Genomic DNA, 26,666 nt, shown 5'->3' on the forward strand with positions numbered 1-26,666 from the left:
TGAAAATAATGACCCTATCTTTATCGATGATGTGAGGTAATATATCAAATTTTTGGTGTGAGCCAGTGACTAGGTTAATAAGAGATAAGGCCGGGCGTTGGTGGTGCACGCCTTTAATCCCAGCACTTGGCAGGTGGATCTCTGTGAGTTCGAGGCCAGCCTGGGTTACCAAGTGAGTTCCAGGAAAGGCGCAAAGCTACAGAGAAACCCTGTCTCGAAAAACCAAAAAAAAGAGAGAGAGGGAGAGAGAGAGAGAAGTAAGGGCTAGAGAGATGGCTCAGCAGTTAAGAACACCATCTGCTCTTCCAGAGGTCCTGAGTTCAATTCCCAGTAACCACATGATGCCTCACAACCATCTGTAATGAGATCTGGCGCCCTCTTCTGTATACATAATAGTAATAAATAAATCTTAAAAAAATAATAATAATAAGAGATAACTAAGCAAGTACCTGGGAGAACAGGCTGTACGTGGACACCGGTCTGTGATCTGCTGAGTACTTGGGTCTGGCGCTGTAGCCTGGGTACCAGTCCCACTCACAGGGAGAGGACAGTAAGGCAGTACTCCGCACCCTGGAGGAGACAGTATGGTTAGATCTAAGTGTTCACCCTCAGCTTGATGAGATTCTGGGGGAATACAGTGACATCCGAATATCACAGCTCACCCCACAGTTTGGCTTTTAAATAGACACAGACTTATACTGCAGGCTATATAAGTAATCCATTTCACACCTATTATCCCCCAAAAGAAACCCAACATCCATTAGCAATCACCCCCTAGCCGCACAATTCTCTCCCTGCCCTCTGACCTGAGGTAATTACCGATCTCATTTGTTTCTAGAGGCTTACCTATTTTTTTTGTAAGTCATTTCTTTAAAAACAATATTTAGCCAGGCGGATCTCTGTGAGTTCGAGGCCAGCCTGGGCTACCAAGTGAGTTCCAGGAAAGGCGCAAAGCTACACAGAGAAACCTTGCCTCGAAAATAAATAAATAAATAAATAGATAGATAGATAAATAAATAAATAAATAAAACAATATTTATTTTTCTTTTATGTGTATGAGTTTCTTGCTTGCATGTATGTCTGGGTGCTGTGTGTATACAGTACCTGCAGGAGACAGAAAAGTGTGTTGGAGGCCCTAGAACTAGAATTATGGGCAGTTGTTAGCCACCATGCAAGTGCTGGGAATTAAACCCAGGTCCTCTGCAAGAGCAACAAGGGCTTTTAATTGCTGAGCTGTCTCTCCAGCCTCCTAGGATTACCAGTTTTGTGCATGTCATGTAAGTGTCCATTATAATAGTGACAGCCATATGACAGATTCTCTTTCACTTAGCATCCCATATTTGAGGCTCATCCTTAGCATGTATCAGAAATATATATATATATCTGGAGAATTGCCTCTGTGGTTAAAATGCTCTTGTAGAGGACCCAGGTTTGGTTTCCAATACCCATGTAGCAGTTTACAACCCACTGTAACTCCATTTCCAGGGGATGTAGCACCTTTTTAAAATTATTTACATGCATGTGTGTGAGCTTGAGTAGGAAAAAGCCCTCAGGGGCCAGAAAGGGGTATTGGATCCCCTGGAACTAGAGTTACAGGAGGTTGCAAGGAGGTTACATGGGTGCTGGGAACTGAGCTCCAATCCTCTGCAAGAGCAGTATGCACTGTATCTATCTATCTATCTATCTATCTATCTATCTATCTATCTATCTATCTATCTATCTATCTACCTACCTACCTACCTACCTACCTACCTACCTATCTACTAGGCTTTTCGAGACAGGGTTTGGTTTTGGTTTTTCTCTGTGTATCACTGTCCTGAAACTCGCTCTGTAAATCAGGCTAGCCTCGAACTCAGAGATCCACCTGCCTCAGCCTCCAGAGAACTGGGATTCAAGGCATGCATAACCACTGCCTGGAACAGTATGCACTCTTAACCACTGAACAATCTCTCCAGCCTTCAATACTTCATTATTTCTTACAGCCATGAATAAAATAACATTCCACTGTATGGACATACCACAATCTATTAATCTACTTATCAACTGGTAGGCATTGGTACAAGGATTTCAGAGAATTTACCTTCTGTATGTGGGGGGGTGGGACTTAGCAGGTGAAAAAACAATTGAGAAATAGAGAAAACTTCTGCCCCTTTAACACAGGGTCTCCATACATAGCCTAGCCTGGCCTCAAACTCATAACCCTGTTTCTTCTCATCAAGTGCAAGGAGTACAGATGTGTCTCCTGGGGCTGGTAATAACTTTTAATATGGTAAAATGTGTATAAAATTTAGTATATTGAAGCATACAAAGAGAAAACACTTCAAACAGCAAAGGGATTTCCTTTGTATGGTTTCAGGAAAACTGGCTTACAGCTCTGTGTGACCGACCACCATCACCACAAAAAAAAACCCAAAAAAACAGGTTTTCTTTCTATCGCTCAGTTCAAGAACATTTAACCCTACACATTCCAGCCCACTCCCACAAGGGGGCAAGCTCAAACCTGGGCTGTGCGGCTCCGCTGGGGCCGTCCCTGGAATCCCACAGTGGGAGGAAGAATGTAGCCGCCTGCCACTTCTGGACCAACTCTTCTTGTGTTTGTGGCACAAAAAGATACCAGCTCTCAGAGTTAAACCCTCTCCTTCCCAAACCACCAAACCTGAAGTAAGGGACAGGGTCCATTTTATTTGTTCAGACAAGAGGCCTGTTTCCCCTCTCCAAGGATCAGCAGGAAATGTAGGCCGAGGCTAACTCAAGGTCATCTGGACTTCCTACAAAGCAAGCAGCAGATCGAGCCCAGCCCATTCTTAGTTTCTATTATTACTTCCAAAGATAAATAAGCCGCAAGCAAATCGAGATGTGCTCGGTTACGCCTTTGGCCTGAATGTGGGGTTTTTCTGCAGGTATCAGCTCTGAACAGTTTCTTTTATTGAAGCAGTTTGCTTTTTAATATAGTTTTTGTGTGTTTATAACATACTGGATTTAACTTTCTTACATTTGGAGGGGGGGGGGCAATCTCACGTAGTACAGGCTAGCCTCAAATTTACTCTGTAGCTTTTAGAATAAATGATTCTCCTGCTTCCACTTCCCCAGTGCTGAGATTACAGGCGTGAACCAGCATGCCCAGTTCATGGGGGATGCTCAAGGGAAAATTTCCCTCACAGGAGTACAGCCAGCAATCTACCTTCTGACCTCTGAGATCTTGAACAGCTTTGGGGAGAGGAGGAATTGGGATAAAAAGCCATCAAGATAATCTGAATGTGCCAGGTCTCAAGACAGTCAGCAAGTGGAAAGGAAAGGGTGAATCTGGATGCTGCTTCCTGTGTGGTCCAGCGCCAAACCCACAGCATCATCCGCCCCCTCAGTATCATCAGTGAGCATGTTGGAAATGCAGAATAACAGGTTGAAGAAGGACTGCCGAGACTTCAAGGGGAAGGGGGTAGTGATGTCATTATATTTTAATTCTGAAAGATAAGAAAAAAAATAATTTCCGGACTGAAGAGATGGCTCAGTGGTTAAGAGCACTGGCTACTCTTCCAGATGATCCAGGTTTGATTCCCAACACCCACATGCTGCTCACAACCCTCTTTAACTCCAGTTCCAGGGAATACAACAACATCCTCTTCTGGCCTCTGTGAGCACCAGGAATGCATGTGATATACAGATATACACACAGGCAAAACACCCATACACATAAAAATAACTTAAAAATTAAAGAAAGTAAGCTGGGCAGTGATGGCACATGCCTGTAATCCCAGCACTTGAGAGGCACAGGCAGGCAAATATCTCTGTGAGTTTAAGGCCAGCCTGATCTACAGAGTGAGTTCCAGGACAGCCACAGCTATACACAGAAAAACCCTGTCTTGAAAAAAAAAAAAAAGAGGAAGGAAAGAAGGAAGGAAGAAAGGAATGAATGAAGGAAGGAAGGAAGGAAGGAAGGAAAGGAAGGAAGGAAGGAAGGAAGGAAGGAAGGAAGAAGAAAGAAAGAAAGAAAGAAAGAAAGAAAGAAAGAAAGAAAGAAAGAAAATTTGGTAGGACTCCAGTAAGCTATATTTGATTAGAAAGAAAACAACAATATTAAAAATAAATCTTAAGAAAGATGCCCAATGTGATAGTACATGCCTTTTATCCCAGCACTCAATAGGCCGAGGCAGACAGGTATCTATGAGTGTGAGGCTAGCCTCAACTACATAATTAGTTCTTGGACAGCCAGGCTACATAGAGGGACCCTGTCTCAAAAACAAAATGCAAACAACAACATCAACAACAACAAAAATCAGTTCATTCATTACAGCATGACCTCTCCACACCTGACTTTCAGGATAAAAATAGTAAATGATAGAATAATAATTAGTAATGTCTCCAGATTCCATCACAGACCTAAGACTTACCAAAGAAAAAAACTTTGTCTAATAAAAAATAAAAATAAACTCCTTTTAGAGGCAGGAAAAAAAAAAGTACCTGAACCAAAAGTCTTGAGAGCAGTGAGAGGGACGTTCGTAGCTGAGTCCCCGTGTTGTGGAGGGGCTGTCCGTGCATGGTAGGATGTGGTGATACCCTGGCCTTCTCCACTCAATGCCAGCACCAACCTTGAATTCTAACAACAAAAAAATGTCCCCAAGACATTACAAAATGTCCCTTGGGGGTGGCAGGCAAAATTCTCTTCCTCTTCCCAAGCTGAAAAGCACTGACTCTCACAATGCTAGTGGTGCTGGTGATTCTCTCTCAGGGAAATGGAACTATAAATAATCCTCTCAGTTCTCTATATTTTCTACATCTTCCATAATGAATACATAATGAAGCCAGTATTTTTAATTTTTAAAAAGAAATCCCACTTATTAAAGGTATCTCACATTGGCCGGTGACTGCTGCTGCATAACTCAAGCAGCTTAAAAATGAAATTCAGGCCCTAAAAATACAGTCTATCCTGCAGCCACCTTAAACAACAGCTGTTCACCGTGCCAAGAAACAAAAGAGGGCCTTAGAAATGTTTGCACTAAGACCCACAACCCTGCAAAAAAAGAACTAAACAGTCTCCAGTGTGGCTAATCAGTGGGATTCACAAAGAATGGTAACAAAAAAACTGTTTCAGGACACACACACACACACACACACACACACACACACACACACACACACACACACCAGTGCTAGGAGGAATGGCCCTCACCATCCAGCTAGCCAAGCTCTATAATACAGAGCTTCAGCCCACAGCTGCTGACATGCACCATAATGAAAAACATTCGCACTGTACAAAGAAGAGAGAAGGGTATACATGAAATTTTGTCCATAAGCATTGCTACATCTGTAGACCATGCTCCAGTTTTTTTTTTTTTTTTTTTTTTCAAAAACAGGACTAGGGAGATGGCTTAGCAGGTAAAAATGCTTGCCACGCAAGCCTGGCACCCTGAGTTCAAATCCCCTGAACTCATGTAAAGGTGGAAGGGGAGAACATATTCTTGAGGGTTGTCTTCTGTCCTCCACACATGTGCTATGGCACGGATGCCACCAACACACACACACACACACACACACACACACACACACACACACACCCGGGGGGGGGGGGGGGGAGGAAGGGAGAGAGAGAGAGAGAGAGAATATTGAAAATCTGAACAGTAAAAGTGTGTTCTTAACAGGCCATTACTTCATCTTCCAGCTGTTCCAGTGTCCTGCCTTCAGTATTTTTAAATGTTTGAGAGCACTATATATACACCAAGAAGAAAGAAACAAACATGCCCAATGAAGAACTCCACACTGGTATCCCCATGAGAGAGAGACCTTCCTCTCTCTGGTCCCCCAAACAGCCAAAACTCATTTCCATCACTAGGAGAGAAGCTCGGGCCTCCCCTGCTTACCCAGGATGCTGCCACAGGTTCACGTGTCTCCGGCTCTCAGGGAGAAGCTCTCTTTTGTTAAGCGGGGTAATACCCACTGCTGCTTCCAGAATAGCCATGTATTTCTTGTACCTCATCTTGTCTCTCTCAGTACACGGTCCCGTAAATTCTGGTCACTGTTTGGCTAGAATGACTCAGTTAACATCTGCTCTACTAGACGCTGCTACTTCTCCTTTCTTTCCAGTGCTCCGAGTCTCTTTAGCTGGACCTGTCCACTCAGTGGCTATAGGGGTGGGGGGAAGGCAAGCTGAGGAGGATGAAAAGAGGTCTTTCCGATCCCACAATGTCAGTATTAGATAAAGCTAGAGAACTCTGCATAAAGCACTAACAGAAATGATCTGCAGGCATGAGGTGGCTTTAAACACAGCATCTGATGTCCACTCCCCGATTAATCCACACATAAATCTTTGAGGCCACTAATCCTTCACGCACTAATGGTGCAGGAGGTGATTGATCTCAGGACCCGGTAGTAATTGGTCAAAAGCCTACTTGTCTTTGGATGTATTAAAATCAGAAACAGATTTGCTCTTTCTGCAAATCCCTCCTGGAAAGCTGTACTTTGGCAAATGAGGAAGGAAGTCCAGCTGCCATTTTATAGCAATGCATCTCTGTTGTGGACTACTTGCTTGGTTGGTTGGTTTTATTCTTAATTGAATGACTATTTTTCTTTTTCTTTAAAAAATGTATATTAATTGTATAAAATAATGTGTTTCATCTTGGTATTTCCATACTGCTTCTTTTATGATTATTGTTTTGTTTTGAGACAAGGTCTCACTAGGTAGCCCAGGCTGACCTCAGACTCATGGTGATTTTCCCACCTCAGTTTCCTAAGTGATGGGATTACAGGCACATGTATCACAATTTGCTCTATTCCTTTTTAATATTATTTGAAGTATCATAAAGCCCAAGATAGGTGAGCTCTGTTAGTATGAAAGTATCTAGGGGCTGGAGAGATGGCTCAGAGGTTAAGAGCACTGGCTGGTCTTCCAGAGGTCCTGAGTTCAATTCCCAGCAACCACATGGTGGCTCACAACCTTCTGTAATGAGATCTGGTGCCCTCTTCTGGCGTGCAGGCATACTTGGAGGCAGAATGTTGTATACATAATAAATAAATAAATCTTAAGAGAGAGAGAGAGAGAGAGAGAGAGAGAGAGAGAGAGAGAGAGAGAGAAGAAAAGAAAAGAAAATGTCTGGACCAGAGAGACTTAGAATCCTCCTCCCTCTTTTGAGGACCTTCCTCACTCTCTGCTCACATGGTAAAGTGGACCCCATCCAACCTGGTGGTCCACGGATGTGCCCTTGGGGAGCATGGCACCCACGATCCAGGCTACAGCGTCAGTTTCTCTCTGAGATGAAGATGACTTTAAAAGAGGGATGCCAGGACTGGGGAAGCGGCTCAGCGGTGAGAGAACGTGTTGCTCTTGCTGAAGATCTGGCACTGGGTCTCAGTGCCCAAATGGTGGTTCACAACCATCCATAACTCCAGTTCCAGAGGACCTGGTACCTTCCCGTCATCTCCAGAAGCACCAAGCATGCATGTGGTCCACATAGACAGCAAAAGACTCATACACATCAAAGAAAATAAGTATGTCTTAAAGAAAATTAAAATAAAATTAAAAAGAAGAAGAAGAAGAAGAAGAAGAATGCCTTCTTGCATCGGAGTCAGTAAGCAAGGCTGGCAGGTAGACAAAACTGTTAGCAGTCCGTATGTCCCACCTCATAATGACAGCTCTTCACAAGACATTGAGAAAAAAAGCACCAAAAAAAAAAAAAAAAAAAAAAAGAAATGTCCTCCTTTGGGCTTCTAGATTCAGCTATGTCTAAGGCAATTACCATCCCAGGAGAGCCCTGTTAGACTTTTGTTAAAGTTAGCAAGCTGACGTTCATTAACTTTAATTTTAGTTGTGTCCTGTCCTTCTGATAGAGCTGACTCACACACTCCTCCCTCACCAACTTCTTCAAGTTGTGGGCTGTTGTTGTCCCCCTCCTTCCGCCCCCCCATTTAATGTGCTATAGCAACATATAGGAACCATGCTGTTCTGTCTAAGCAAATTATAAAAGGGAACATAAAACCAGAGGAGGAACCACTGCATAGCAATCCTGAGCATCACAGATGTCCACAATGAGTACCAGGCCTCCCAATCCCCGTTATTGACCTCTACTTCTATAAATGTTCTCTGTTCAACAGCCAGTACACACACACACACACACACACACACACACACACACACACACACACACCCTTTCTCTCTTAGTAGACTGACTTTTCCTGTTCCAACCACCCAGTCTCAAGTAACCAACTCAGAGGTTGAATATGAATGCTCAGCTGATAGCTCAGGCTTGTTACTGGTTAACTTTTACACTTAAATTAACCCACAATTCTTACCTATGTTTAGCCACATGGCTTGGTACCCTTTCTCAGTTGTGTTCAATCTCTTTCTAACCAGACCAATCAGCTTTCTATTAGCCAATGAGAGTAATACATATTCACAGTGTACAGAAGGATCATCCCACAGCACTGTCTCTCCTGAATGACTTAAACTAGTAGTCTTTCAAATTCTTTGGGATTCAGTAAGGTAACCTTAAACTGTGTGTTTCTTATTATTTTTCCTGATAGTGTGACCAAACATCTGACAAAAACCAACCTGAAAGAGGAAAGGTTAATTATGGCTCGTGGTTCAGAGGCTGGAGTCCATCATGGCAAGGGAGACATGGTGGCAGCTTACAGGAAACAGACAGAGGGAAAACCAGCACTCAGCTGTCCTTCTTCTTTTCTGCTTTTTGCTTCAATCCAGGACCCTAGTCCCTGGGATGATATTGCCTGCATTCAGGGTGAGTCTTGCCTCCTTAGTTAAACCTCTCTGAAAACAAAATCACCAACACACCCAACAGTGTGCCTCCTTAATACAGTCAAGTTGACAACTGAAATTTACCATTTTCTCATATATTTCCTTGCAGTTTTGAATGTTTATGGATTATTAAATGAAAAGCTCAGTGCCAGATGTGAGATACCTCCTTACGCATTATTGATCAGGGAAGCTCCCCAAAGTCCCTCAAAACAACATATACTACTGCCCTTTCTGTTTGTTGCCTACTATAACTTAGATGGAGAGGCCCTATTGCTGAAGACAAAACACATGCTGTTGCAGGACACCAGGAAATCAAGCTAGCACTAACTTTGTTTGCTGGGGGTTTCATCATGCTGGAAGGTGATGTGCAGGCTTCTGGGGAGGCAGGATATCAACAGAATTACCCAGCAGTGAACCCTCAACACTACAAAACTGACCTGTCAAGCAAGGTGTGCGCACTGGTGCAGGAGTGGCATGGAGGTTATGGGGGTAACCAACTGCTTTCTGATTGATTTGAGGCCTGCTCTGCAGGAGGAAGCTTACGCCTGATACTGTAAACCTGGTCAAAAGCTCCTGGCTCAAGAGGTTATAGACTCTAAGGTTCAAATATGTTTATACCTATAAACTAGTGCTGGTCCCAACTCTGGTCAGAGAAGCTTCTTTTTACACTGGGTAGAAGTTTGGCTGGAGAGATGGCTCAGAGGTTAGGATCACTGGCTGCTCTTCAAGGGGTTCTGAGTTCAATTCCTAGCAACCACAGGGTGGCTCACAACCATCTGTATTGAGATCTGGTGCCCTCTTCTGGCCAGCAGGGACACGTGCAGACAGAACACTGTATATATAATAAATAAATCTTTTGTAAAAAGTCAATACAAACACTCATGTGGTCAAAGAGTTGAGCATAAGTGACTGCTGAGTCTGCAGCCTTAAATGGGCCAACTCTGTCAAGCCTCTTACCCCACTAAGACTCAGGGAGCGGTGAGAATGGGGATGGAAAGAGTGTAAGAGCCAGAGGAGGGGAAGAAAGCTGTGAAATGCAGTCCTCCGGACATGACATCACTGTTGTACTCATGACTCATGACAGCTATGATTGCTACACAAGATAAGCCAACAATATCAGTCAACTGAGGTAACACTAATTTGACCCCGTAGGTTACAGAGAAAAAGAAGTAAAGGTCGGAGGAGGTTTGCTGGGGGATGTCTGATGGGGGTGGAAGCTGGACAGTTAGGGGTGGATAGGACCAAGATACAATGTACATATGCATAAAACTGTCAAGGAATAAATAAAAGATAGTCAAAACCGGAGTGTTTATCATTTTATATATTCACAATATTTACCCTGAGAAATACACAGTTTTGCTTTTTTCCAGGCAGGGTTTTTCTGTGTAGCTCTGGCTGTCCTAGGACTCACTTTGTAGACCAGGCCAGCTTCGAACTCACAGAGATCTGCCTGCCTCTGCCTCCCGAGTGCTGGGATTAAAGGCGTGCACCACCAAGCCTGACCCATTCTCCCATTTTTAAGCTGAGAAGATTGAGGAGATACAAGATATGATTTCTACTAACAACTAAAATAGACCAAGGGCTCATTTCATGCTATCTGACTAAGCAATTAACATCATCTAACCACAATACAGTGCAGAAAAACAAGGGTCAAGTCATTCAGCACTGAAATAGTTCATTTCCATAAGTGTTCCTGAATGCTACCCCACTGGTTGTTTTGCAAACAATTAGCGCCAGTCAGTCACAAGAATTCTATTGTAGGGTGGACTTGAATCTGGCTGGCTACAGCTGCCGCCCCTGAGAAAAAGTTCCATACAGGCCGCATTTAATCACACAGGAAGACGTAATTACACTTGTGCATCAGACTTTGTTCGAACAAATTGTGTTTCTAATGAGTGTGATAAAAATTACTATGTAGCCCTCCCAAATAAGAGGCCTGAGCTAACCACAGTAAAAAAAATCAAGTTGAACTTGTTACCCATGCAAGCTGTTTCACTCCAGGGAAAGCGGCAGGGAGGTTTATAAATGGGGTGTTGTCAAGTGTCATTTGCTACTGGAATTTTCTTTAATTCCGACATGTAACACAGAGCTCTTACAAAATGACTGTCATCTATGATGACCTCACACAAGATCAAAATTGGGTCTTTCTTTAGGAAAATAATTATGTGTTAGAAAATATGATAATGAATTAACGTCCCTCTTACAAATGAGATTATTCAGCTTTCGAATGTATTTATTCATTTCTTTTACTATCATCTTTGTGTAAATGCCTTTGTAATATGGATAATAACACAGAAAAACTTAATCTGGACAAAATACCCCTTCCGTATATGTGAAGTGTTCTTTAACATTCTGAAGGTTTTTTAGAAATACATATTTATGCGGCTAATTCCCTTAGAGTTCTAAAAGTTCTTTTCTTTTTCTTTCTTTTTCCCCCTCTTTGAGGTGGGCTTCTCTGTATAGCTCTGCCTGGCTCTCCTCAGAGATCCATCTGCCTCTGCCTCCCCAGTGCTGGGATTAAAGGCGTGCGCCACCAGACAGGCTTTGAGCTCTAGAAATCCTTTACACCTACAACCACTGTTTTAAAGTAACCAAAAGCAAACAAATAAAACCTTCCATGGTGCTCCATTGCTTCAGAATGGCCATCCTAACTGTATAGAAGTTCACTGAATTATAGTTTAGAACTAGGCAAATTTGTGAGTGGCCACCTTTATCTAGCTGTGTAACGTTTTTATTTGTGAATGCATTATCATAGAGTGGGGTTTTTTGGTTTGGTTTTGTTTGTTTGTTTATTTTTAGTTTTAGTTTGTATGTTCCTTTGTTTGTTGAGATAGGATCATGTTATGTAGCTCAGGCTGACCTAGAATTCACTATGTAGCCCAGGCTAGCTTACAACTCCAGATGATCCTCCTGCTTAGCTTCACAAGTGCTGGGATTACAGGTATTAGTCAGTAGCTATTTAAAATTTAAAATGTATCTGATCCCAAATAAGCTTTAGGATCAAGATGTTCACGTTCTCCTTCCAGAAGATTAAAACTGAATGTGGAGACTGGAGAGATGGCTCAGCAGTGACAAGCCCTTGCTGTTCTTCTAAAGGACGTGGGCTAGGTTCTCAGCACTTCACATCAGCTGGCAACACCAGCAGATCCAATGTCCCCCTCTGGCCTCCAAGGGCACCTACATACATGTAGCCAGCACTCAAATAAAGAAGCAAATATACACGTAAATAAAAAATAAACCTTTAAAAACACTGAATATAAAAGCTGGGTGGGGGTGGTGCCTGCCTTTGATCCTAGCACTCGGGAGACAGAGGCAGATGGATGACCAAGCCAGCCTGGTCTACAGAGCGAGTTTCAGGACAGTCAGGGTTACACATAGAAATGCTGTCTCAAAAAAACCCCAAAACCTGAATATAAAAAATTCACACATCAGCCAGCCAGACACAGTGGTGCATGCCTGTATCTCCAACAGCTGGGAGGCAGAGACACAAAAATCACTGCAAGTTCTAGACCTGCTCAGTCCATCCAGTGAGTGTCAGGCCAGGCCGGGGCTACATGTCATGACCTCATCTCAAAGGAAGAAAAAAAAATCCCAGATCAGCCTGGCATTCCTTTGAACTAGTTCTTTTTTTTTTTTTTTTTTTTTTTTCCTGGAGGAAAAGCGTAGACATCCTTCCCTGGTGGTTACTTTAACTATTTCTATGCTTTTAAAGCATAAGTGTGGAAATCCCCTACACAGCCTATTTCTATGGCAATGGACTGCTTTCAGGGAGCTGGGAAAACTCAACTGAAAGTGAAAGAGTCAGAATTTTATTTGTTTGATTTTTGGTTTTTGCTTTAAAAAAAAAAAAAAAAAAGGTAAGCTATGTTTTGCTTTCTAAACTCACAGGCTCCATCCTCTCCAGTTCACCTTCCTTCTCCAGAGGCTCTCCTGGGGTCCTTCCCCCACTTCCTCCCACTTCTGTCCATCTTTTCTCAGGCAAAGTTCTGATTTAAGAGACTTCCCCTAAGCTTGGTGTGGAGACACCCACTATAGACCTAGCTGCTCCTTATGGTCCCAGCGACTCAGGAGGCTGAGGCAGGAGGATCACTTGAGCCCAGGAGTTGGAGAACAGCCTGAGCAAAATGAACTCTGAAACTAAGTGTGCTGAAGACCCCAGCGGATGGACTGGCTGACTAGCATGTGGAGACTGCTGAGATCGAATGTGTCAACGTAAGAGCCAGAATTATAACAGATATCTACTCCCAGCCTCTATGTCTGACCTAGTGTCTCTGTAACTGCTAGAAATAATTTTTGGAATGGACTCTCTATTGGGCGACTAAGGCTGACCCCAGAGTCAGAACACCACAGGAGCTAGTTTAAGACAAGAAGTGTTTAGTCATTTACACTGGGAATGAGTATTAGGAGCCTGTGCTCTCCGAGTTCAAGGGCAAAGACAGTCAGTCTACCCCAAGTCACGATGGAGAAGGCACCAAAGTGTTGAGACACAGCCACCTCGGGCCAAAGCCTAAGACTGAGCATGGGGCTCTCTGCCCTCTCCACCTGACCACCTGGGTTCAGCCTCCAGAGCACACCCAGAAAAGAGAGAACTGGCTAAGTTGTCCTCTGACCTCCCTCTGAAGGAGGGCTGTGGCATGCGCGCACGCGCGCGCGCACACACACACGCACACGCACACGCACGCACGCACGCACGCGCACACACACACACAATCAAATCAATCAACACATGAAGAAAGAAAAGGGGGTGTTTTTCTGACTGCCCCAAACCTCAGTTGGCACAGTGCTTGCCCACCATGCTTGAATCGCCGGATTCAAGCCTCCACACTGCAGAAACCAGAGCACTTGGGAGGTAGGAGCAGGAGGGTCAGAAGTTGAAAGTCATAGACTGCTACATCACAAGTTCGAGATCAACCTAGGATACTAACACTGGTCCTTAAAAAAAAAAAGCTGAGCCGGGCGGTGGTGGCGCACGCCTTTAATCCCAGCACTGGGGAGGCAGAGGCAGATGGATCTCTGTGAGTTTGAGGCCAGCCTGGTCTACAGAGGATTCTGAAATGACCTGAAAAGGGTCATGATATAATATGCATCCTTGAGTCTCTAACACCTCTCCTTGCTCAGGAACCAGCATGTGATATGACAGAGACCAGTACCAGAGCTTTCTGATTAAGGCAGCAGAGAGGCTAAAACCCTGTAATCTAGAATGAGATGCCTGGGTTTGAATCCGGCTTCTCAGGAAATCAGCGGCGTTGCAGACCGACCTGCCCGCTCTCCTTTGGAGAGCGCCACTCACAAGAGCAGCCCTCAAAAAGCTAGGTGCGATCAAGGACACCTGTGATCTCAGCACTCAGGAAGCCGAGCCGGGAACTTACGAAGCTAGCTTGGCTTACAAAGCAAGTTCCGAGACAGCCTGGGCTACATAGAAAGACCCCATCTCCAAGAAAGGGAGGAGGAAGAGGAGGCCCTAGGGCTGCTTTCAGATCTTGCTTGAGAATTTGGAGGGGTGGGAGGGCTCCCTAGTCCCAGAACTAGAGTGTCTCGCTGTCTCCAAGTGCTTAAACAAATAACGTGGGTTTTGCTCAGTATCTGCCTTCCTTTGTGGAGTTTGAATCTGGGGGCTTAGCACAGGTAGGCAGAGAATGCCAGTGTAACAATTCGCCAACAAAATCCCTGGGTGCTGAGTCTCTAAGGAGAGTCCCAGGTTGATGACATCACCCACGTAGTCACAACTTGTTCCCCATGGGTGTGTGGGAATTAAACACATCTGCCAGGACTGCCCCGGGTACTCCAATGGCACCGCATCCGGTTCCTGGTTTCTCTGAACTTTGCTCCACTCACTTTCCCTTTGATGGTTTTGCTATGTGTCCTCAATACTATAATAAGTTAGTCCCAAGTACAGTCACCTGCTGAGTCTGGGGAATCCTCCAGTACCTACCAAACCTGAGTATGGTCTTGAGGACCACTCCACAGAAGCAGGCTTGTGAAATCCTCCTTGTCCAGTCCTAAGCAGGACCCTTACACACCCTACAGGGAACATGGGAATATTAATGTGTGCAAAGGCCTGAGTATGAAGGAGAGCAAACTGGACTGTCTACGGTAGGCCACAACCACTCAGGCCCTGCTCAGCCACCATAGGCAGAGTCAGGCAGTTGTAAAGAACATTCTCTGCTAGCTCAGACAGGAGAGTGCTTAGGACAGACCAGGGCCTCTTTTCCAAACCCAAGAGAATCCCCTATATCTTCAGACATACTAAGCATTCCTTCAAATTGGAATATACAAGCTAACGAGAGGATGTTGGCCTGGACATTGTGAACCAGGCAGGAAGGGTAGGGGTGTGCTGTGAGCAATGGGCCACCACCCTGCTGGGACTTCTTTCCTGTAGCAAGCCTTCTGACCTTCATGACATGGGCTGTCACAAACACTCGCGTATGTCAGCACCCGCTCTCAGAATCGGCTTATATCCAGTTATGCCAGGGCTGCACAAATCTCTAAAGCTACTAATCTGTACAGGTAGGGAGGGGAGTGAGTTTTAGTGATGCGGACACCTTGTGCACAAAGGAATCCTAGCGTTCACCTTGGTTCTAGGGTACTCAGCAATGACAGGCAAGAAACAGGGTATCAGTCATGAATCCTGGGACTATGGCCGAAGGACAAGAGTGTCCTTTATATGATAAAGAAAAGTCTGCACTTGACCTGTGACTGCAAGCTGTGCAAATGGACCCTTGGTGACGTGTGCCTTCCAGAAGAAGTACTGGGAAGACAGGACATATGTACTCCAAACCTGCCACCTGATGGCAGCTCAGCCCCTCCCCTGAAACCAGAGCCTCCAGGTTCTCACTCTCCTGAATTCAGAGGACCTAGTAGTCCCCAGCTGCTCTGGTCATGTCACCACCTACCATCAGTTACCTCTATTTATTTTATTTTATTTTATTTGTTTGTTTGTTTGTTTGTTTGTTTGTTTTCAAGACAGGGTTTCTCTGTGTAGCTTTGAAGCCTGTCCTGGAACTCCCTCGGTAGACCAGGGGGGCCTTGAACTCACAGAGATCCACCTGCCTCTGCCTCCCAAGAGTTAGGATTAAAGGCATGCGCTACCAATGCCTGGCTTTGTGTGTGTGTGTGTGTGTGTGTGTGTGTGTGTGTCTGTGTGTGTGTGTGTGTGTGTGTGTGTGTGTGTGTGTGTGTGTGTTTTGTTTTTTCAAGACAGGGTTTGTCAGTTACCTCTAATAACTTGGAGGCTCCTGTTCTTCCTTCCAGGCCCCCACACACACACCATGGCATCCCTGCATCCAGTTGTTGGCACCTGTTGGTGCCCTACCCCCATCACACCAACAACGCTACCAAACACCTGCACGCCAGGAGCCCAACTGTCTCCTAGCCCTACCACCACCTCACACACTCCAGTCCTATGGCCAAATGCCCACAAACCACTGACTCTCAGCCTAGAAACAGCCCCTGCTTGTCAGGGTCAGGGCTTGTTAGAGACATCAGTTCTCAGACTCCCTCCATCAGAATTCCAGCAGTAGGGCGGGAAGCCCCAGTTTTACCCAGCTCCTCCATGGTGCGGATGCACAACCCTCCAAAGCCAGTCCACCACCACTGTCTCAGGCAGATCTCAAGAGGAAATAATGTTCTCCTACCAAATCTAGCTCATTTCTCTTGAGGCTACCAACATTTTTCTCCTAGTAGGAAACCAAAACCTGAGCTCAATAAATTGAGCCCCCATAAAACACAACAGACAAGTAGGAAATTCAATAGTGACTTTTTGATGATAAATCTTGAAGATAATTAACTTTCCACACAGCAGAGGGAAAAAAAAATCCTGCCAGGAAGCTTGAAAAATAACAAATATACTAACTCCTTTCCTGGGGAACTTGATTCTAAACACTCTTCAATAAATTGTATTAACAGGATTTTAAAGTCTAACTGTGTATGGGTTGTTTATTTATTTTTGGTATTGGGTTTTTGTTTTGTTTTGCTTGTGATAAGATCTCCCCCTGAAATCCAGCCTTCACCTTCCCAAGTGCTGGGATGGAGCTGTGCACCACCAGGCCCAGCTTTGTGCTGAGAAAAGACGCAGGGCCTTGAGTCTGCTAAGCGCACATCCTCCCACTGAGCTACATCCCCAGCCTCACTGTATAAATCAATAAGCACTTTTATTACATTGTTTTACTTTTATTAGTATTATTTTTTTTTGTTTTGTTTTTTGAGACAGGGTTTCCCTGTGTAGCTTTGCACCTTTCCTGGAACTCACTTGGTAGACCAGGCTGGCCTCAAACTCACAGAGATCTGCCTGGCTCTCTGCCTTCTGAATGCTGGAATTAAAGGCATGCCCCACCACCGCCCGGCTATTATTATTTTTTTAATTTTCAATTGCCCACCCCATCCCCATTAAAATAATGTCATTAACATTTTAATGGGTTTTATGCTGGATAGTTTTATGTCAACTCTACACAAGGGCCCAGCCCATTGCGGGTAGTGTTAATCCCTGGGCTGGTGGTCCTGAGAGACTTTCCACAAGAAAGTAGTCTGAGCAAGCCATGAGGAGCAAGCCAGTAAGCAGCCCTACTCCATGGCCTCTGCATCAGCTGCTGCCTCTAGGCTCCTGCCGTGTTTGAGTTCCTATCCTGACTTCCTTTGACAGTGAACTATGATATGGAAGGTAAGCTGAATAAACCCATTCCTCCCCAACTTGTTTATGTTTCATCACAGCAATAGTAATCCTAAGACAGGTGTACAGTGTTTCTATAGACATTAAGGGTAACCCTAAGACAGGTGTACTGTGTGTCTATAGACATTAAGGGTAACCCTAAGACAGGTGTACAGTGTTTCTATAGACATTAAGGGTAACCCTAAGACAGGTGTACAATGTTTCTACAGACATTAAGGGTAACCCTAAGACAGGTATGTGTACAATGTTTCTATAGACATGAAGCTAGCCCATAGAGTAAGTCCTTGCTTACCCATGCAAATACACACTACAAAGATGCTCTGTGTATTTATTACTCTTTCAGTCAAATCTTGTGGAAGATCAGGCATTTCATCAAGTCTTGGAGCAAATGAAGAGAAAAACAAAAGAAAATAAATTCCAAAAATGACTCAACTTACGCTTCAACAGAGAATCTATTCAAAACGAGTTTCTTCTTTATCTAATTTTAAAGGGGGGAAATGCCAAGAAAAATCCATCTAAGAAACACATCAAACGTCTGGGGATAGATCACACACAGAGTCTGGGGTTCAGTCTCCAGCACATGAGCCAGGCATGCATTCCATAAACCATGCCTGTAATCCCAGTACTTAGGGAGGTGAATGCAGAAGGGTCAGAAGATCAAGGTCATTCTCAGCTACATATGAGTTGGAAGCCAATCTCAGCTACACGAGTTTTTGGGTTTTGTTGTTGTTGTTTTAGTTTTTTTGAGACAGGGTTTCTCTGTGTAGTTTTGGTGCCTGTCCTGGATCTCGCTCTGTAGACCAGGCTGGCCTCAAACTCACAGAGATCCGCCTGGCTCTGCCTCCCGAGTGCTGGGATTAAAGGCATGTGCCACCGCCACCCAGCAGAGTTTTTGTTTTAAAAACAAATTAATAAGTTGGGCACTTGAGGTGGGGAGGGGACAGAGCTCTGTGAGTTCAAGACTAGATCGGTCTACATAGCAATGTTCCAGGATAGCAAGGGCTACATGTAGTTACCTAACCCCACCCCACTCCCAAAAAAAGCAAATATAAAAAAAGATAATAAGCATCATCAGCTATCAGAGAAATACAAATCAAATCCACTCCATGCCAAGTTAGAGAGCTCAAATTAAAAACACAGAAAATGGTGGCAGGAGAGACAGCTCAGTCAGTAAGCCAGCCATGCAGAGTGAGGCCCTAAGTTTGGATCCCCAGCACCCATATGCAATGCATGCAGTGAGGTACCTGTCTGTAACCTCAGGGCTGGGTGATGCAGAGGCAGGCAGATCCCTGGAGCCCTTGCCCAGCAAATTTAACTAAATCTTTGAGTTCCAGGTACAGAGAAGGACTCTGTCTCAAAAAAAAAAAAAAAAAAAAAAAGATGGAGGGGCTGGAGAGATGGCTGAGGTTAAGAGCACTTACAGTTCTTTTAGAGGACCCGTTCCTAGCTCACAACCGTATGTAACTCCAGTTCCAAAGCATCCAATGCACTTTTCTGGCCTCCAATGGCACTGTACACAGTACTGTACTTACATACAAGCAAAACACTCACACACATAAAAGAAAATAAAAGTAAATAAATCCTTTTAAAAAATAAGATGGAGCCGGGCGGTAGGGATGCACGCCTTTGATCCCAGCACTCAGGAGGCAGAGGTGGGCAGATCTCTGTGAGTTCGAGGCCAGCCTAGGCTACAGAGTAAGTTCCAGGAAAGGCACAAAGCTACACAGAGAATCCTTGTCTTGAAAAAAAAAAAGGAAGAAGGAGAAGGAAAGTAATAGAGGGAAAAACCTGAAACCAACCTTCGGCCCTACATGCATATGCACACACATACATACACCACAGACACACACAGACATACACACACACACACACACACACACACACACACTACAGAAGATTATAGCAGTTCCAGTGGATGACGAGGCAAAGACCAGAGCCAGCTTACATGGCCAGTACCTATAGAATGACGCAGCTGCTGTGGAAATTAGCTCAACACATCCTGACATGTAATAGACTTGCCACAGAATCCCACTTCTAGGAATATACCCAAGAGAAATGCAAATGTATGTTCATATGAAAACTACCACATGTAGCATTATTCATTCTAGCCAAAATGTAGATGAATGGCTATCAAAATGTGTACCCCCATGATTATCAACATCATTAATCATCAAGAAAAGGAAATCAAGTCAGGGCCAGTATGTAACTCAGTGGTGCAGCAGTGACTATCATGGGTGAAGCCCTCAACTCAATCTCCAGCTCTACCAAAAGGCAGGGATGGGATAAACCTCAAAAATTGTAGGCTAAATTAAAGAAGCCAAGATGAAGGACGACATGTTGCATGATTTCATTCATAAAACATGTCGGTGGCCAAGTGTAGTAGCTTCTGACTGTAACCCCAGCATGTGAGAGGCAGAGGCAGGAGGATTGCCAGGAGTTCAAGGCCAGCCTGGTCTACATAGTGAGACCCTGTCTCAAAAAACAAACAGGGCCAGGCAGGGATGGCCCTGGCCTTTAACCCCAGCACTCAGCAGATAGAGGCCAGAGTTCGAGGCCAGCCTGGTCTACAAATTGAGTTCCAGGATAGCCAGGGGGAAACTCTGTCTCAAAAGCAAAACAAAAACAAATTTAAAAGTTAGGAAATGCTTGAAATACATCAATCTATGAACAGAAAGACTGTCCTAGCTAGTTTTATGTCAACTTGTTTGACACAGGATAGGAGTCACTGGAGAGGAGGGCGCCTCCATTGAGAAAATGCCCTAATAAGATCAGTCGATTGGCAGGCCTGTAGAATATTAATTAATGATTGATGGGGGAGGGCCCCGCCCATTGTGGGTGGTGCCATCCCTGGGCTGGTGATCCTGGGTTCTATATGAGAGCAGGATGAGCAAGTCGCGATGAGCAAGCCAGTAAACAGCACCCCTCCATGGACTCTTCATCAGCTCCTGCCTCCAGGTTCCTGCCCTTCTTGAGTTCCCTCACTCACTGCTTTTGATGACAAATAGTGATATAGAAGTGTAAGCCAAATAAACCCTCCCCAATTTGCTTTTGGTATTTCATCTCGGCAATAGAAACTTTAATTAAGACAGACCAATGGTTACCCTTGGGACATTTGAGGAGGGAGACTGAGTCATGCCAGCCAACAAATAGAAGAAGGTGTTCTTTTTAGGCAGACAAAATGTCCTAAAATTGAACATAATAATTATGTAATAAGTGCACGCTGGATTGTGCATCGCACTAGGTGAATTGGACGGCACATGAATAATCTCTATAAAGCTGTTTTTCACCTTTCTTTCTTTTTCTTTTTTTGAGACAGGGTCTCACTATGTAGGCCTGAAGGTCCCATGTAAACTAGGTTAGACTCAAACTCTCCTTTTGCTGGGATTAAAGGCATGTGCCACCATGCCCAGCTCTAAAAAAATTGCTTTTTAATTGGCATTAAATCTACCGAGAGAATTACAAACAGACTTGTTAACTGAAAAGTGCGAGATAAACGGAAGAGTGTGAGGCAGCTGGGTGGCTTTTTCTATCCCCTTTTCATTATAATTTATAAACGGAGATAAGCGGCAGCTTTTGTTACCACTTTACAGTTTACAAGCCCTTTTCACCACATAAAGAGTTTTTTGAGGCCTCACTACAATCCTGGAAGGAGAGATAATTATTCCTCTAATTTTACACACAGGCATGCAGCAGCCCTGAGTTTGTGACATATTTCCACAGGGAAGTAAAGGTCTGCTCTGCTAGATAGCCCTGATCAGCACAGAACTCTCCAGCCTCCTACCTGTGTGCCACCACATCCAGCTATGTGCAGCCAGACTGCATTTTGGAGTACCAGACAGTATATTCAAGTTGACATGGAAGAATAACATTATTGATCCATGTCGGTAATAAAAGTGTCTCAGAGTCGGTTTGCCAGGCACTAGCACCTTAATGCCACCGGCAAGCCAAGCATAATCTAAGCCATCAGAGGTATCAAGTGCCGTTTGCTCCTTTGGAATTTACTTCTCTTTTGGTTCATTTTTTTTTTTTTTTCATTGACTTCAATGCCTAGTGCAGAACCTAATGTTCCAGAAGATCAAGATTCAATGATATTCCAAATGAAGAATGAATGACTGGGTGTCTAGCTCCCTGGCAGTGAGTGGGACTACGCAGCAAAGCGCTTCTGATTCTATATGGGTGGATGATGAAAAGAACCGTGGTTACAAGACCAGAGTGACCTCAATTTCCGTTCTGTCAAATGAGAGGAAAAGGGGAGGGAGGGAGGGAAGGAGGGAGGGAGGGAGGGAGGGAGGGAAGGCTGGAGAGCCCTCTAGGGTGGTTGTGAAGACTGAATCACAATATATTCAGAAATCTCTGGCTTACAATGGGTCATACACCAAATGTTTACTGACACACTAAATCAAAGTTAAGTACCTTAATCTTTCCTATGGAGGAACCAGTATTCCACATCTCCATGAAGATCCAGAGGCACTCATTTCAAAAAAGAGAGGGGCCTGGCATGGTGGTGCACGCCTTTAATCCCAGCACTTAGGAGGCAGAGCCAGGTGCATCTCCGTGAGTTCGAGGCCAGCCTGGGCTACAGAGTGAGTTCTAGGAAGGAGCCAATGCTATACAGAGAAACCCTGTCTCGAAAAAAACCAAAGGAAAAAAAAAAAAAGAAAACGAAAAAGAAAGAAAAAGAGAAAGAAGAGGAAAAGGAGAAGAAAGGTTCAGATTACAACTGGCAAACTCATACTGATTTTTTAATATTATTACTGTTGTTATTGTTGTGTGCTTTTGGTATGGATGTTTTGTCTGAATATGCCCTCTTCTGACCTCTGAGGGCACTACACTCATGTGGTGCACAGACATATATGTGGGCAAAAGACCCATACATAAAAATAAATAATAAAAATGTTTTAATATAAAAAAATATCTTAGTTTGCATGTCCATTCAAGCGTGTGTGTGTGTGTGTGTGTGTGTGTGTGTGTGTGTGTGAGCATTTATCCAAATGACTCCCAAGCCTGTTTATACAAGAGAACCACTACAAGTACCTAAACATTCGGTAACTGAATAGTTGGCAAGTTTTCATTCTTAATAATTTTATTGCTTGGGTGTTTCCTGAGGATTCATTTCCCCTCTCCTTGGACTGCAAAATAGTGTTTGTCACTACATAAAACATGAAAATACAGTTTACTTCAAAAGACATTCTCAGAAAGGAGGGAAAATCCGTTTCACTTTGCCTTGCTAGAAGTAAAAAGAATTAGCAGTTTGGAACCCTGTGAATGCAGGAATCTTCTGCAGAAGGAACTTTCTTGCTAGATCTTGGCTGAGTTATAGTCAACAATTTCAAAGGGGTTTTTCAATCAAAGGAAGCTGTAAATTCCTTCCTCCGAGTCATCACCTCCTTCAGATGACAATCTCAGCACAATCAGTCAGGAGTCTTAAGAAAGAAAAGAAAGAACCTGTATGAAGGGCCTGCCACTATGCAGTTATTAAACTGCCCAATACCCCTGTCTGCTGTGTTCTGAGTCACATTCTTGACCTATCACAATGACTTCTGAGACCTGTTCACGTTTATGTTCTCCCTGAAAACTGTGCCTTCAAACCACAAACCAGACATCTTAACAACTACACAACTCACCACTGCCAAGTTTTTCTAAACCACAGAAACATTCTTACAACTATGGACGGCGCTATTGGAACATCACACTGAACATTAAAATAAAAGTAAAAGGTTGGAGCTCACAGGGTAAGTGCTTGTATTGCTCCTGTAGAGGACCTAAGTTGGTTCCCAGCACCCAGTCAGCCAGCTCACAAAGACCTGAAAGTTCAGCTCCAGGGGATCTGATGCCCTCTTCTGGTCTCCTCAGGCACACACACACACACACACACACACACACACACACACACACATCCACAGAGACACATAATCAAACATAAAATAAATCTTTTAAAAATATTTTTTAGCCAGGTGGTAGTGGCGCATGCCTTTAATCCCAGCACTTGGGCAACAGAGACAGGTGGATCTCTGAGTTTGAGCCCAACCTAGTCTACAGAGTGAGCTTCCAGGGTGACTAGAGAAACCCTGTCTCAAAAAAACTGTGTGTGTGTGTGTGTTTTAATAAAACAGGTTGAAGCAAAAGAAGGAGGGGGTGCTGGAGTGATGTCCCAGTGCTTAAGAGCATTGGGACTGTTCTTCCAGAAGACTCAGGTTTGAGTCCCAAACCCCGATTCCAATGGATATAAAGCCCTCTTCAGGCCTCCAAGAGCACTACACAGATCATGGTGCAGACTCCGATACAGGCAAAACACCTAGTCACATAAAAGTGGGGGGGGGGGAGTAGAGGAAGGGCTGGGGAGCTGATTCGTGGGTTAAGCACTTTCCACCCAAACTTCACTTGTGAGTGACAGTGGATGATGGGCTGCTGTGGGGCCAGCCTATAATCTCACTGGGAAGCTAAAAAGGGATCCTCGGAGCAAGCTGGCTACCCAGACTAGCAAATCATCAAGCTCTGGGTTCAAGTGAGAGACATTGTCTCAGCATGTAAGATGGAAAGCTACTGAGGAAGCCAACTGATGCCAATCTCTAGCTTCCACATGCAGGTCCACACAGCATACACATATGCCAACACACACACACACACACACACACACACACACTGCCAGGCTCATGGGGTAAAGGTACTTGCAGCCAAGTGTGACAACAGTTCCACCCCTAGGACCCACAAGGTAGAAGGAGGAAACAGACCCACAAAGCTGTCCCCTGACTTCCACAGGAGCACGCTAGCATGGAAGCCCACATGTATACCCTCAAACTCACTCACACACTCAATAAATAAACAAAAAGGGTTTTCTTTTTTTCTTTTCCTTTTGAGTCAGGGTCTCACTATGTAGCCTTGGCTGGCCTGGAGTTTGCTACATAGAGCAGGTTAGCCTTGCCCTCATAGAGATTATCCTCCTCTGCCTTCCAAGTGCTGGGATTAAAGGCGAGCACCACCAAGCTCTGCTATAAGTATTTTTCTTTTAAGTTCAAATTCATTTCCCAGTAGCAAGGGAGTGAGGAATTAGAGATCATGCATTTATACTTAGTTAACTGGTCACCCCTGGGCAACTCCATTCTGTGGCAGCCTAAACAAAAGAAAACCCTTCAGACTCTTCATCGTCATTAATAGAACATGCACACCAGAATCCTGCTACTATCCTGCCCTGTCCACTCAGGAACACTGGGACGTTTGTTTCTATTCTGCCTGTGACTCTACTTTTACCTTACATTCCTAGTCAGTGTTCTCAGTCCCCTGAAGAGAACATAGCGTATTTGATGCCGCTCAATTGTGCATACCATAAAATGCTCAATTTCACATTCTGTATATTTGCTAGAAAAAATTTAAGTCCACAAACAAACAAACAAACAAAAACCCTGCAAGCTTACAGGCTAGTCAAATATTTTCCAATCTCAGCAAAGAGCCAGTGGCTCTAGGGTGGAGTGGGTAGGTCCAATGTGGCTGTACTGTCTGTCCCCACTTTTAAAATAGCATTCAAATTTAAGGCCAGGTGGGAATGCGGTGTGAATCATTCCTTCGCTTGGCACCCGCAACTTTTCTTGGAGACACTGCGAGCCAAAGGTCAAAGTGCAAATAGATCCCGGGGTAACAGGTCTAGGGTGCGGCCTGAGACCTGCCTGGGTTTTCAAGAGGCCCCCAGGCAATGTCCCAGGATCCCTCTCTCCTTACCAGGAAACTGGTCTTTTAAATGAATTGGACAAGTTGGAAAACTTTGCGAAAGGCCGGAGGAGCCTCGCAGCAGCACGCGCACACCTGTGGGCCTGGGACGGCGCCACAGACAACCAAGAGACAGCAGTTCAGAAACCCTCTCGCAAACTGCAGCAGGCTGGAAAACACCCTTCTCAAGCTCGGGGAATGCTTGGCATTCGGTGGCCTTTTTCCAACACAAAGATCTCCAACTCGGCTTTGACTGGGTCCCATAGAAGAGCCGTGGAAAGCAAGCCCTGGGGAGCTGACAACGCCCTGCGTGTTCACAACTCTGTCTGTCCCTCACAAGTGGGTCGCACGACACACACACACACACACACACACACACACACACACACACACACACACACACACACGTACGTACGTATTAAATGTTTTACAAGTTTTCCAGTGCGAGGCGTGGGGAGACCCATGGCCGCTCGGATCGCCCCCCACCTGCACCCAGGCTTCTTCCGCCGAGTCCATCCAGGCCACCCACCCCTTAGATACCATTGCTGACAATAGAAACCCAAAGGCCCTCTGAATCAGTAGAAGAGACGCTCTGCAGGAGTGAAACAATGTCCCCGCCTGGAAGGACAAGGAGGAGCCAGGCACCTGTAGTGTATACTTAGATCCCGGGTGACCCTAAATCAAACCCGGTGATGCGAATCTGCCCAGGGGTGGGAGACGGAAGCGGACAGAAAGCAACGCTCAATAGACCACCCCCCAAACCCCACCAGGAAGAGCCGGCGTCCATGCACGCTGCCCCACGGCCGATCGGGGCTCCAGGGCAATCTTGCACCCCGGGAAGGACAGGGCGGCAGGTACTCGCCTGGAGAAGGAGGGCAGCGGCGGCGGCCAGCAGAGTTAGCGCACAGCGAGGCGACGGTCCCCGGCGTTGGGTGGCACGGCGCGGGTAGCTCCTGTCCGGAGGCGGAGTGCCACGGGCTGCCCCAGCAGGCGGGAGCCAGTGACCTCGGCCACCGGCCGCTCCTGGGTATTGTTGTGACTCAACCTATTTCCTGTTTGGAGGTTTAGGAGAAGGAAAAAAAGTGCCTATCGAAAGTGTGTGCGGTTGGGGGGGAGGGTAGGTGGGCGGCGGCCGTCACCTGCTTCCTCCAGACCCGGAAAAAAAAAAAAAAAAAGACGCTACTTCAGCTCGCGCCACTTCGGGACGTCGGGATGGGCGGAGGGGACGGCCTCAGCGGCGCCACCCAGCGGTGGGGCAGGGACTGAGCCTCTTCCCTTCTCAGCAAAACCCCCTGAGCTTCCGGCTCGAGAGCCGTTCTCGGGGTTTATTTGTCCGCATCCACATCTGCCTTTCAGTCCTTTCCCGGGTGTGGGAGAGGAAAGCTCAGTCTCCCTTCTGTAACTACGGGATGGATGTTTGCGAGCCATTGTGGATATTTGGTGGTGGGGGGGAGGAGGACTGATTTTTGTTTGGGGAAGAAGAGAAACAGTGAAAGATAAGTTTTAAGATCAATTTCCACTCCCCTCCCCTCCCCCTTCAACCTCGCCCTCACCCTG

The 26,666-nt window shown here is 45.1% G+C and overlaps 1 protein-coding gene across 2 annotated transcripts in view; it reads right to left on the minus strand.

Moving 5' to 3' along the window:
* The window catches only part of Tjp2 (tight junction protein 2), a 120,444-nt gene extending 94,195 nt beyond the window's left edge, over window positions 1–26,249 (minus strand). For both annotated transcript variants that reach the window (XM_036208090.1, XM_036208063.1), the window contains exons 1-2: window positions 25,972–26,249; window positions 450–570 (exon numbers count right to left, since the gene is read on the minus strand). The gene's annotated coding sequence lies outside the window, so the exon portion shown is untranslated. The remainder of the gene's footprint in view (window positions 1–449; window positions 571–25,971) is intronic.
* Window positions 26,250–26,666: the final 417 nt, after the last annotated feature.

The sequence above is a fragment of the Onychomys torridus genome, chromosome 1 (assembly GCF_903995425.1).
Source record: "Onychomys torridus chromosome 1, mOncTor1.1, whole genome shotgun sequence".
In the NCBI taxonomy this organism is placed as follows: domain Eukaryota; kingdom Metazoa; phylum Chordata; class Mammalia; order Rodentia; family Cricetidae; genus Onychomys; species Onychomys torridus.